The 14,003-nt window shown below is 34.2% G+C and overlaps 1 protein-coding gene across 1 annotated transcript in view; it reads left to right on the plus strand.

The window, feature by feature from the left end:
- TRHDE (thyrotropin releasing hormone degrading enzyme) overlaps positions 1–14,003 on the plus strand; it is a 395,556-nt gene that overhangs the window by 330,819 nt on the left and 50,734 nt on the right. The gene's annotated exons all lie outside the window — the stretch shown is intronic.

Raw genomic sequence — 14,003 nt, forward strand, 5'->3', positions numbered from 1 at the left:
GGCCTTACCTAGTTAGAGTGACCTGCCAAAACTGAAAGGCCATTAAAACTGTTCTTTGACCAACCAATTTAAAATTTTTATGTGATCCAGTTTTAAACCGTATTTTTCCGAATTAAATCACGAATGAGATAGCATTATAGGAAAACAATAATCTTACGGTTTGGAGAATGCAGTGTGGTTATGTACCTACTACATAGGAACTCACTAACGATGGAAATACAAATGTCTCTCCATTAAGCCTCATTGAACTGGAGAACTTTTGGAGCTTCTTATTGTTGGATCCATGCTTAGAATATCACAGTGAATGCTTTCCTTTCTAACTATTGACAATTTTTTATGGTCCCTTTTCTATTATATGATGAGTTAATAGCAATTTGTACCCTGAATAGAAAAAGTAAGAGAGGGCTTTGTGTGTGTGTGTGTGTGTGTGTGTGTGTGTGTGTATTCTAAAATACAAACTATGTGAAACTTTTTAATATATGTTCTAAAATAGAAATTATGTGTTACTTTTCTTTAAAGCTGTTAGTGTGCTATTTCTCCTAATATACATGGCATAACTAAGGATGTAAAAAGAGAGAAAAATCATTTATATCTCTTCATTATTTCTGAAATACAATATTCTTAAAACCACCTAAGGAAATTACTAATTAATACTTATTTAATTGTCCAAAAAAAATTAAGTGTACTTAATCAATTCTGTCTTTCAAAAATGGATTGTGTAACATATCTAGGATGTGGTAAAAAAAAAAAAGAATAATTACATTGGTTGACCCTTAGTAATGATTGAGCTTAACATCAGTAATCATATCTCTATATTTAGTCAGAATCAACATTGTCCTACTTCTGATTTCCAAATGTCCCAGCTAAATTCATATACTGCTTTTTTATATTAGAAAATCCTAAAGAAAACTTTACCTGATAAAGTATAACAAGTAAGTTGGATTGCCATCTGTATTTTTCTATTTTAATAAATGAAATGCTGATGTGTTTTATTTTTTTATTTATTTTAAAATTTTTTTATTAAGGTATGATTGATATACACTCTTATGAAGGTTTCACATGAAAAAACAATGTGGTTACTACATTCACTCATATTATCAAGTCCCCACCCACACCCCAATGCAGTCACTGTCCATCAGTGCAGCAAGTTGCCAGGGATCCACTATGTCCCTTCTCTGTGATACACTGTTCTCCCCGTGATCCCCCACACCATGTGTACTAAACATACTACCCCTCAGTCCCCTTCTCCCTCCCTCCCCACCCGCCCTCCCACATCCCTCCCCTTTGGTAACCACTAGTTCATTCTTGGAGTCTGTGAGTCTGCTGCCATTTTGTTCCTTCAGTTTTGCTTCATTGTTATACTCCACAAATGAGGGAAATCATTCAGCATTTTCTTTCTCCACCTGGCTTATTTCACTGAGCATAATGTCCTCCAGCTCCATCCATGTTGTTGCAAATGGTAGGATTTGTTTCTTTCTTATGGCTGAATAGTATTCCATTGTATATATGTACATCTTCTTTATCCATTCATCTACTGATGGACACTTAGGCTGCTTCCATATCTTGGCTATTATAAAAAGTAATGCTGATGTATTTTAATAAATGAAATGTTTTATATTCTTGCTCCGCCAACTGGTAATTCAAATGATACCTTCTGAAATTTTATCTTCTGAATACAAACCAAAGACCAGTATCTTCAAGTGAAGCACAGATCTCTCCATCAAGTCTGGAAACCTGTGAATTAAGAATTTGCTTGTCTCTCATATAACCAATCCTCAATGGTGGGGCAAGGATACAATAAAACCTGCCATTTGAAACAGGGGAAAATAGAAGACACAGGTGATGTTGTGAGGGATTCCTGGGAATAAGCGGTTTCTTAATTAAATTCTGATTTTGTCTTTTGAGCAAGCAAGCTTCCTGGTCAGTTTTCTTAGCGTTCTCTAGATCTACCCATTGAGACACTTTCTTTTCCATCATCCTCCATGGATGTACATGAGATGAGTGTTGGTTACACCTTCAATGCAGCTTAATTATCCCCTTTTCTGCCTATAAGTTGAGTACATAAGGGTTATTTCAAGTCTTACACAATCATACATTTTTTTTTTAGTCTAAGATCATATCATCATCAGTAGCAGAGTCCTCTTAAAACTTTAGTAGCCTTCCTACTTTGTTCCAGGTTCCATTCACTGCCACAGTTATTTTCTAGAGACTTGGTTCTCAGATCCTCTATATTTCTTTGACATATTGGGGACTATCTTGAGTTCACCAGTCTTCAACAGAAGAGCCAGACTCTTAGGCTCTTTCTCTGCACTGTATTTCTTTTTGAGAAGATTTACTATCAAGTAGATCTCTTCCCAGATCTGGGGTTATTATCTTTAACAGGTAGCCCCTCAGTCAACTTGGGGTTGTCTCCATTCCAGCAAGACAGAAGGCTCAGGGCACAGAGAAACACAAATAGGCTTTAATGACAATGCAGAAAAGACTGTCATCACTTCTGCCCACTTTCCTTCGGTAGAAATCAATTACATGATAATACTTAATTTTGAGGAAGTCAGGTAAAAAGTTTGGTTGTGTTCTCGGGATGAAAAAAGAAAAGGCTTTGGTTAAGAGCAAGCTGAGTACTTCACAAATACCAACCGAATATGCCACCAGAAGTAGATGAGAGTGCTCATTTCAACACAACACTCTCAGGACCCATATTAGCAGGACCATTTTTGTTTATCCTCCTTTGTTTTTTAAGGATGTTCAGTTAAGGAAAATAAAAAAAAAAGAGAGAAAAGAAAAAGGAAAGAGAAAAAAGAATGACTGATAAATAAAATGAATTAATGACCCAAATAGAATAAGATCCTGAAAATAGATGAAAATAGTTACAGATCCTCTATGGGACACAGAAATCCATAAAAATATAAGGCACATTCATGAAGGGACTGCTCTGTTTGGAATAACGAAGTTTGGAGACTTGATGGGTTATGCTGCTGAGTGTTCATCCACATGGAAAAGCAGGAAGCAAATTCAGGCCTGAAAGGGAAGATATGTAAAATCCCCAGTTTGTGCGGGAAGAAGGGGGCATAAATGGTGGGGTGGTGAAGAAATATATATGGCAATTGTCTTGGCAACCATTAATTGAGACAGCTGGAGAAAAACAATTAAATGCTAAATCACTACAATTAGAACCTGTAATATAGAAGGTTGAACTATGAATCACACAGCTCTCCAATATATTCTAAAATCGGACTATTGAGCAGAAATATGCCCCTAAACAGATGGAATGACTGATTTGATTAGAACCAGTTCTGAAATAACAACCCTAAATATAAACTGCTATTGCTCTAACCTGTTCACCATGATTGCTCTTTAGCCACAATCTATCAGCAACTTCTACTGGATAGGACTCTCTTTCAAATATGAGTGATATTTAAATACAAACCTGCCTGAAAGTCATAGAACTCTGGAAAATACCATAAGAAAAATAGTTAAGAATCATAATAATAGCAGAAGAACCATAACATCAAGCAAAAATTTCCAGTATACCCATCTATGTGATTTCAAATAACTTAAACAAAGAAATGTGCTTTCTTTTGAGGCAGGAGTTTAAAGAAAACATGTAAATAAATCAGAAGAGATAAAGCCATAAAAAGAGTGAAAGGGATGTGACATTAAAAGAAAGAAAGCCATATTAGAAGTGGTAAAAATACATAGACACAGGGGAAAACAGTCAGGGAGATGCAGAATAAGCTTGAGGTAGTTGAGATAAATGACATGGAAAAAACAATGAAAATCATAATGCAAACAGGAGATAACTAGTGTATTTATGTTGGTGTATATGTGGGTGTGTGCATTTAATATATATGAAAAAGAAGAAAGCAAATGTAAAAAAGAAATTTGAAGACATGGGAGGAGTAAACTTTCTTAGAATAAAGACATGAATATGGAGACTGAAAGAGGACCTTCTGTTTTAGAAAAAAAATTGGATTAACATTGAGACATATCTTGGCAAATACTCTGGGCTTAATGATTAACAAAACAAGTTACCTAGAAAATGGAAATTTTGGGCTGGTTCAGATTTCTATAAGCAAAGAATATTCCAGTGGATAGAATACAAAATATTTTATGTGATCAAGTTACCTTTGACTAGAGAGAAATGATGGTGAGTCTTGAATCCACTTGTAAATGGAACCAAGGACAAAGAAACAAGGAAATAAAGGCTACAAAATAGAAGGGAAATCTTTGAACCAAAAAAATTTAGAAATAATTCAAAAAGTAAAAATCCATAGAGGACACAAGAGTTTGCAAGTGTAAGTCTGATGATTTCCTCACTTTCTTGTCAGGGATTCAGTAGATACAGATTTAACTGTGGAGAAATACACAGGGAAAAATATTATTTTAAGATCGTTTTATTTAATGAGTTCCTTTTGAAAGAAAATGGTAACAAGTTTTTAAAGAATATGTAATAATATGGAGAGCCCCAGTTTTCTGTCATTTTTCTAAAATTCTATAAATTCATTTTTTTTGCATTTTAATCTTTTCAGGTATTTTTTGTTGGAATAAAGTTGATACATAATTTATATTGGTTTCAGATGTGCAACATAGTGACTTGATAATTATATACATTACTAGATGCTTGCCACGGTATCTTCTACTGTACCAAGATATTACAGTATTATTGGTTATATTCTATATGTTGTACTTCCATTCCCATGACTAAATTATTTTGTAATTTGCAATTTGTACATCTTTATCCCCATCACCTACCCTTCACCCATTTCCTCCACCTACCTCCTTATGATAACTAATAGTCTGTTGTCCATATTTATGGGTCTAGTTCTTTTTTGTGTGTTTTGTTTTTTAGATTCTACATATAAGTGAAAACATATGGTATTTGCCTTTCTCTGCTTGGCTTATTTCACTTAGCATATTAACCACTAAAGACATCCATGTTATTGCAAATGGTAGGATTTCCCTTTTTAATGGCTGAATAATATTCATTTGTGTATAACCATCTATGTGATTTCAAATAACTTCATTTGAGCCATTAAAATCACATTCTTCATTATCCATTCAGCTGTTGATGGGCATTTGGGTTGCCTCCATATCTTTGCTATTGTAAATAATGCTGTAATGTATATAGGTGTGCATATATCTTTTCAAATTAGTGATTTTGCTTTCTTAGAGTAAATTCCTTGAAGTAGGATTGCTGGGTTGTATGGTATTTCTATTTTTAGATTTTTGAGGATGCTCAATATTATTTTCCATGGTGGCTGTACCAATTTACATTCCCACCAACAGTGTAGGACAGTTCCCTTTTCTCCACATCCTCCCCAACACTTGTTATTTCTTATCTTTTTGTATAGTAGCCATTCTGACTGGTGGAAAGTGATATCTCATTTGCATATCCCTGTAGATTAGTGATATTGAGAATCCTTTCATGTCTGTTGGCCATCTGTATATCTGTATATCTTCTTTGGAAAAACGTCTGTTCAGGACCTATGCCCATTTTTTAATTGTATTACTTTGGGGATTTTTTGGTGTTGATTTGAATGAGTTCTTTATATATTTTGGATATAAGCCGCTTATTTGATACATCATTTGCAAATATTTCCTCTCATACTGTAAGTTTCCTTTTTGTTTAATTGAGGGTTTCCTTTACTGTACAAAAGCTTTTTAGTTTAATAGTTCCATTTATTTTACTTTTGTTTCCCTTGCCTGTGGAGAGGTGTCCATAAAGAAATTTCTCATATTGATTTTCATGAGATTCTTGCCTATGTTTTCTTTTAAGAGTTTTATAGTTTTATGTTTTATATGCAGATCTTTAATCCATTTCAAGTTTACTTTTGTATATGGTACAAGACAATGATCTAATTTCATTTTCTTACATATAGCTGTCCAGTTTTCCCAACACCATTTATTGAAGAAGCTGTCTTTTTCCCCATTGTATATTCATGGCTCCTTTGTCATATATTAATTGACGATATATGCATGGGTTTATTTCTGGCCTCTCTATTCTGTTCCATTGATCTATGGGTCTGTTCTTGTGCCAGAACAATACTGTTTTAATCATTGTAGCTCTGTAGAATAGCTTGAAATCAAGGAAAGTAATACCTCCAGCTTTGTTCTTCTTTTTCAAGATTGCTTTGTCTGTTTGGGGTCTTTGTGGTTCCATATAAATTTTGGTATTTATTTTACTCTAGTTCATTGAAAAATGCCATTGGTATTTTAATAGGGATTGCATTGAATTTGTGAATTGCTTAGGGCAGGAATGGCCACTTTAACAATATTAATTCTTCCTATCCATCAGCATGGGATAGATTTCCATTTATTTGTGTCTTCTTTAATTTCTTTCATGAGTGTCATACACTTTGCAGAGTAAAGGTCTTTCACCTCCTTGGTTAGGTTTATCCCTAGGTACTTTATTTCTTCATTTTTCTCTCTTCTAGTTCATTGTTTTATCCTTTTGTAAATGTGGTCATCCTTTTCATGTATTTTTGAATTCAGTTTGCTAGTATTTTGTTGAGGATTTTTCATCTACGTTCATCAGTGATATTGGTGTGTAGTTTTCTTTTTTTGTCATGTCTTTGCCTGGTTTTAGTTTTACAGTAATAGTGGCCTCATAGAATGAGTATGGAAATATTCCTTCCTCTTCTATTTTTTGGAATACTTTAAGAAGGATAGGTGTTAACTTATTTTTAAATGTTTGGTAGGATTCACCCATGAAGCCATCAGGTCATGGACTTTTGTTTGTTGGGAGTTTTTGATTACTGGTTCAATTTCATTGCTAGTAATTGGTCTGCTCAGATTTTATGATTCTTTCTGAGTCAGTCTTGGAAGATTGTATGTTTTTAGGAATTTATCTATACATTCTAGGTTGTCCAATTTATTTGCGTATGATTTTTCATAGAATTCTCTTATAATTCTTGGAATTTCTGTGGTGTTGGTTGTAGCTTCTCTTTCATTTCTGATTTTGTTAATTTGTATCTGTTCTTTTTCCTTGATAAATCTGACTAAGTGTTTGTCTATTTTGTTTATCTTCTCAAAGAACCAGCTCTTGGCTTCAGTGATTTTTTTTTTCTATTGTTTTCTTATTCTCTATTTTATTATTTCTGTTCTGATTTGTTATGTCCCTCCTTCTACTAATTTTAGACTTTGTTTGCCTTTCTTTTTCTAGTTCCTTTAGTTATAAGGTTAGATTGTTCATATGCAATCATCCTTATTTTTGAGTAAAACTCTATAAATTCTTTAAAAGGTTTTATTATTTTTTCATTTTTCTCCTAAATTTCTAACTTCTTAGATTTAAATATGATTCCTGTCAAAATTGTTATTGTACTATAATTGTATATTAAATAATAATTATAATGATGTTTACTAAATTAAGATTCCAGAAGTTTCTTTTCATAAAAGTGGTTTTCTTGAGGGAAATTTATAATCTTTAAAATTTTATACCATTTTCAATTTCAACAATATTTTTGAATCACATGTGATGATTTAGCAAATATAAAACATTTTTAATATGATTCTTATAAAAGATATATTTTTCACATTGATATTTTAAACTAATATGAACATATTCTTTTCTGAATTAGATAGCACATTTTTTGTATTTTCATTGATGCTTCAACTTTAAAAAATTACTTCCTACAAGTGGTAATGAGGGGTAAATTCTTAGATAGTAAGCCAGGACTTAACCACAGGACTGTTATTAAAATTAATGAGTGGCGTTGTTAGAACACAGTAAATCTATTCCATTAATGCTCTTTAATTGTTAATCATCATTAAGGAGTTAGTACATCATTATCATTACCTTTCCTAAGTTTTGTCTGAACATCATCAGCATTAAAGAAAATTAAGGAAAGGTTAAGTTCTTATCGTTTTGTCTGGGGATCTAAGATTAATTAAATGTTTCTATATAATAGTGTATTTTCAATTTTGTGACATTGGAAGTTGAAGCTAAAATTGAGAAATATGAAAGCTCTGTAGCTATTAGAGGAAACTACTTCCCTCCTTAATCTCTGTCCCTGGAGGTTTTATAAATTGTCTTCAAATTAGTTTCACAAAGGACAACTTTATGTTATTACAATACACAGTTGTTAGCTGATTTCATGAGGATTTTAATGTATTTTAATTCTAAGAATTGAAAATCCCCTCTGATAAATTCAAAACTCTTTATGGGTACAGAATCTCCAATAGATTGATAGTATCATTTCAATGCAACCATTTACTTTATACTCTTTTTGGCTGAACAAATGCATTTAGCTTTGTCCTTTATTTCTTTATCTTATCATTTAGCACACTTCTGAGGGAAAACAAAGTATCAAATGATTAACTAACATGCCTGTTCACCAAAGGTGATTTCAAGTAGGCATAGGTATCTTCTTTTCAAAATACTAATCCTTTTTCTATACAATATATTAAACAGTTGAAGTTCTTTTTCTATCTCACAGGTAATAAAAAGTATTTTTATCTTCCACATTTCATCTGCAACAGCATTGAGTGGCTTTTAACTCTAATTTGGAATAGAGTACAATATTCTGAGAGGCAGGACAATATCACTTTAAATCATAAAGAATTAGATTAGATATTTTATTTCTCCATAAGTAAAGATGAATATTTTACTAAGACTAGAGAAGGAGAAATGTGTGGCACACAGAGAAGGTGTGCCCTTCTGTTCCTTTTTTATTGTTCATTATTGTGGCTTGAAAGAGTTTCTTTGGCATGCTAATAACAGCTAAGATGAAATTTAAGAGAAATGGATGATTGTTGTCAGTAAACGAAAAAGACTTTTTTTTTCCCTTTTGATTCAGTAGAAAATGTGTAAAGTAAAAACAAACAAAATGCTTATCACATGCTGTACAATCTACATAAGACAGATGAGATACTTCTCTAACTGATGGTTGAGCAAATCCCTCATTTTCACTGTTTCCACAGTGTTGACCAACATGCTGCTAGTCTGGTTCCCAATTCTGATTTAAACACATGAGTCAGAATGACTTTGGAAGGTTGTGATATTCACAGATTTATAGGGCACTTGTATGGGGGATTCTCGTCACTGTACAGCAACCCTGTCATTTTCGTGACAGAGCCTGTTTGACTGGCTTTGGATTTATGATGGAAATAATTCAGAACAGAGTAATAATTTTCCCTTGGCAATTATACTACCATTTGGTACTTTGTCCCTAAGGGGAAAATGAATGTGCTGGGATCTATCCATGAGTTTAGCAGCTTGGTGTAAGGAACAAATCAAGGTCAGAACACAAATGCAGAACACGTGGTTGCTGAATTCTAGTTCTGGTTCTTCAGCCTTAAGGCTTTCAGTTTACAAAATACTCTTCCATTTCTTGTCTTTTAACCCTCACAATGAACCTGGGAAGTAAATACCATTTTTCCCATTCTGTAAAAAAGAAAATTGAAACTGGAAACATTGCTTTCCTTGAAGTTTGTTACTCAGTAAATACTTTCAAGCATAGACAGTATTAAGGCATTGTGATGCACGCTGGGGTTTCACAGATAAACAAGGCCTAGTTCCTGCTTTGGTTTTCCAATTATTTACTGTGAAGAATTTCAATTATATACAAAAAGTGGTAGAAGAGCATAATAACCCCCTGTATCCATTGCTCTGTTATCAACAGTTGTTAACTCATGGTGAGTCTTGTTTCATCCATGCCCCCATCCATCCTTTCATGCTATTTTGACATGAATTCAACACATCAAATCATTTCATCAAAATAATTTTCATTAAGTATTTCTAAAAAAATCAAATTTATTAAACATGATAACTTAAAAAAGCATTTCCTCAATAATATCTAGTATCTAGGAAGGGTTTATTCCAATTGTCTCATAAATACCTTTTTTTAAATACAGTTTGTTTGAATTAGGATCCAAATGATATTACTGCTCTGTAATTGGTTGATCTATTTTAAACTATGGACTTACTCCTTCACCTTTTGAAAAATTTTATTTTCAGCTTATTTTGTGAAGAATTAGGTTGTTTGTCCTATAATTTCCCAGACTCTGGAATTTGCTGATTGTATCCCTACTGTGCACTTTTATATATTCCTCCATCCTCTCAATTGCCTGTCAGTTGGTAATGAAATCTAGAGGCTTGATCCATCACAGATTTAAATTTTTAGCAAGTTTACTTCAGAGTTGACTCTATATGAATATGTAAAATAAATAGCTATCTTTTTATATTTGCAGTTATTGCTGTTCAATGCATAAATGTATTAATTTGTTAGAGGTTGCAAAGTGGTGATTTATTCATTCCACTTGCATTCATAAACAAAGTGTTTCTGTCAAGAGAAACTTGCTCTCATTTACAGTTTGGTGACCCAGTGATACAGTTTTTAAGGAAAGACAGGAAGGATAAATGCGTGATTGTTTCCCTATATTTTTCATTTCAAAAATAATAAGCCAGTTCTCTAGAATGCGTCACAGTGACCATTCTTTAGTTTTTAGGTAAGTATAATTTTGACCCACAGACTTAAGTATATTTGATAAACTTAAATACATTGCAGCTTTGATTTTTTAAATTCATTTTATTATCATTAATCTATAATTACATGAAGAACATTATGTTTACTAGGCTCTCCCCTGCCCCAAGTCCCCCCCACAAACCCTATTACAGTCACTGTCCATCAGCATAGTAAGATGTTGTAGAATCACTACTTGTCTTCTCTGTGTTGCAAAGCTCTCCCCTTTCCCCCACCCCCACATTATACATGCTAATCATAATACCCCTTTCTTCCCCGCCCTTATCCCTCCCTACCCTCCCATTCTCCCCAGTCCCTTTCCCTTTGGTACCTGTTAGTCCATTCTTGAGTTCTGTGATTCTGCTGCTGCTTTGTTCCTTCAGTTTTTCTTTTGTTCTTATACTCCACAGATGAGTGAAATCATTTGGTATTTGTATTTCTCCGCTTGGCTTATTTCACTGAGCATAATACCCTCTAGCTCCATCCATGTTGTTGCAAATGGTAGGATTTGTTTTCTTCTTCTGGCTGAATAATATACCATTGTGTATATGTACCACACCTTCTTTATCCATTCATCTAATGATGGACACTTAGGTTGTTTCCATTTCTTGGCTATTGTAAATAGTGCTGTGATAAACATAGGGGTGCATCTGTCTTTTTCAAACTGGAGTGCTGCATCCTTAGGGTAAATTCCTAGGAGTGGAATTCCTGGGTCAAATGGTAAGTCTATTTTGAGCATTTTGAGGAACCTCCATATTGCTTTCCACAATGGGTGAACTAATTTACATTCCCACCAGCAGCGAAGGCGGGTTCCCCTTTCTCCACAACCTCACCAACATTTGTTGTTGTTTGTCTTTTGGATGGTAGCCATCCTTACTGGTGTGAGGTGATATCTCATTGTGGTTTTAATTTGCATTTCTCTGATAACTAGCGATGTGGAGCATCTTTTCATGTGTCTGTTGGCCATCTGAATTTCTTCCTTGGAGAACTGTCTGTTCAGCTCCACTGCCCATTTTTTAATTGGATTATTTGCTTTTTGTTTGTTGAGATGTGTGAGCTCTTTATATACTTTGGATGTCAACCCTTTGTCAGATCTGTCATTTATGAATATATTCTCCCATACTGTAGGATACCTTTTTGTTCTATTGATGGTGTCCTTTGCTGTACAGAAGCTTTTCAGCTTGATATAGTCCCACTTGTTCATTTTTGCTTTTGTTTCCCTTGCCCAGGAAGATATGTTCATGAAGTCGCTCATGTTTATGTCCAAGAGGTTTTTGCCTATGTTTTTTTCTAAGAGTTTTATGGTTTCATGACTTACATTCAGGTCTTTGATCCATTTCGAATTTACTTTTGTGTATGGGGTTAGAAAATGATCCAGTTTTATTCTCTCACATGTAACTGTCCAGTTTTGCCAGCACCATCTGTTGAAGAGACTGTCATTTCCCCATTGTATGTCCATGGCTCCTTTATCATATATTAATTGACCATATATGTTTGGGTTACTTTCTGGGGTCTCTATTCTGTTCCACTGGTCTGTGGCTCTGTTCTTGTGCCAGTACCAAGTTGTCTTGATTACTGTGGCTTTGTAGTAGAGCTTGAAGTTGGGGAGTGAGATCCCCCCTACTTTATTCTTCCTTCTCAGGATTGCTTTGGCTATTTGGGGTCTTTCGTGTTTCCATATGAATTTTTGAACTATTTGTTCTAGTTCGTTGAAGAATGTTGTTGGTAATTTGATAGTGATTGCATCAAATCTGTATATTTCTTTTGGAAGTATGGCCATTTTGACAATATAATTCTTCCTAGCCAAGAGCATGGGATGAGTTTCCATGCAGCTTTGATTTTTATTGATACTCAAAATGTTTTAAGTCTGGCTGTGAGCTACTTCAAGTTGGCTGCAGTGCCCAGATTAAATGCGTTACTATCACTTTTTGCTCTTACTAGATTCCCTTTATCACTTTTGGTGGCTCTTCTAAAATCTTCCAGCTGAGTCATCATTATCTTTTATGTGGCTAGATCGCCCTCTCAAAAGTGTTTTTTTTGAAAATGCTCCTACTCTTTGGGCTGTATCTTCTTGCTTAATCATTGACTTTTGTGTCAGTCTAAAATTTCGACCTTAGCTGTATATTTAGAAAATTACATAGGCAATGATAACGGCCCCATGTATGTAGTGATACCCCTATGGATAAACTGGGGTTGGGATTGGCTTAGTTCTTAGATTTCTTGCTGAGATTTTTAATTGAGGTAGACAGTCCAGGCCCAGGGGTCTGTCTTGCAGTTATGTCCAGGAAGCAATTTACCTCCCTGCTCCATACACCATTAATTGAGTCCTTCAGCTTTTCTTTCTCAGTCTGAGTATAGGACTTCCAAACCACTTTCGGTAGCCTTGTTTCTTCCCTTTCCTATATGTCTTGAGATAGAAAATATCCTCTATGATTTGAAACATTTCCTTTTATTTATATTAAATGTCATAAACCTTTCCCTTTCTTTTTTAGACCACAACCTAATACTCTATTGTTTTCACCTGTGTCAACAGTATTTCTGAAATCAAAGTGTTATTGTGATGCATGCTTTTCATGGCAGGTATATTGCTACTAATTAAAACCAGTCTCTCCACGTCAGAGTCTGGGCTAAGAGTGTTTCTTGATTCATAGAAAGGAACCTGGGGAAAGGGTGGCAGTGGTAAAGAAAGTGGTTCTGGCAGAAGTGGCCCAAAATGACCAAGGTCTAAAAACTATCTATAATGAGTCCACTAAACCTCCATTTCAAAGTCAGCCATGGAACAAATCACTCTCTCCTTCCCCATACATTCTATTACATTATGTTTCTCTCATAAGGCCTCCATAGATTACTCACATTTGGTATCCCCCGTATCCTCTCCTCAGTTTTTTCCTTTTACTAGAAGATGGAAGAGGGAATACAAAATTACTTGCCAAGCCTTCCTGGAACAGTGGTGAGAATACCCCAGGCTTCGTGCAGGAAGACTGGGTTGAAATAACAGCATAACCCTTATTTGTAATATGACCCTGAATAAGTTAGGTACCTTTTTGAGTTTCAGGTTTGATCTTTAAAATGAATATAGTAGTACTATACTTTAGAAGATTGTCAAGAAGATTTAATGACATAATGCACTTGGCACAGGGACGGGTACACAAGAAGGGTTAAGTCAGTGTTGGTCACCACAGTGACTGTCTGCCTCTTTTCCTGTGTCTGAGACTAGCTGCTGAAGGACAAAGACAGAAAACAGTGTACTCAGATTTGCCAAGAACCAAAATATGTTATAACTTTTAGCATGATAATTCTAATTTGAGTATTTCATCCAAAGAAAATCATTCAGAATATGTAAAAGCATAATGCACAAAGATATTCATCGCTCTGTTACTTAAGATGTGAAAAATGTATACATCCAAAATACTCAATGATAGTGACTATAGTTATCTTCCCAACAGGATATTGTTAGAACTAACCCATAGGTGATTATGAGGAATTCCTAATGACATATAAATTTATTATAAATTAAATATATAAACTTCTATATACAGTATA

Source organism: Manis pentadactyla, chromosome 10 (assembly GCF_030020395.1).
Source record: "Manis pentadactyla isolate mManPen7 chromosome 10, mManPen7.hap1, whole genome shotgun sequence".
NCBI lineage: Eukaryota > Metazoa > Chordata > Mammalia > Pholidota > Manidae > Manis > Manis pentadactyla.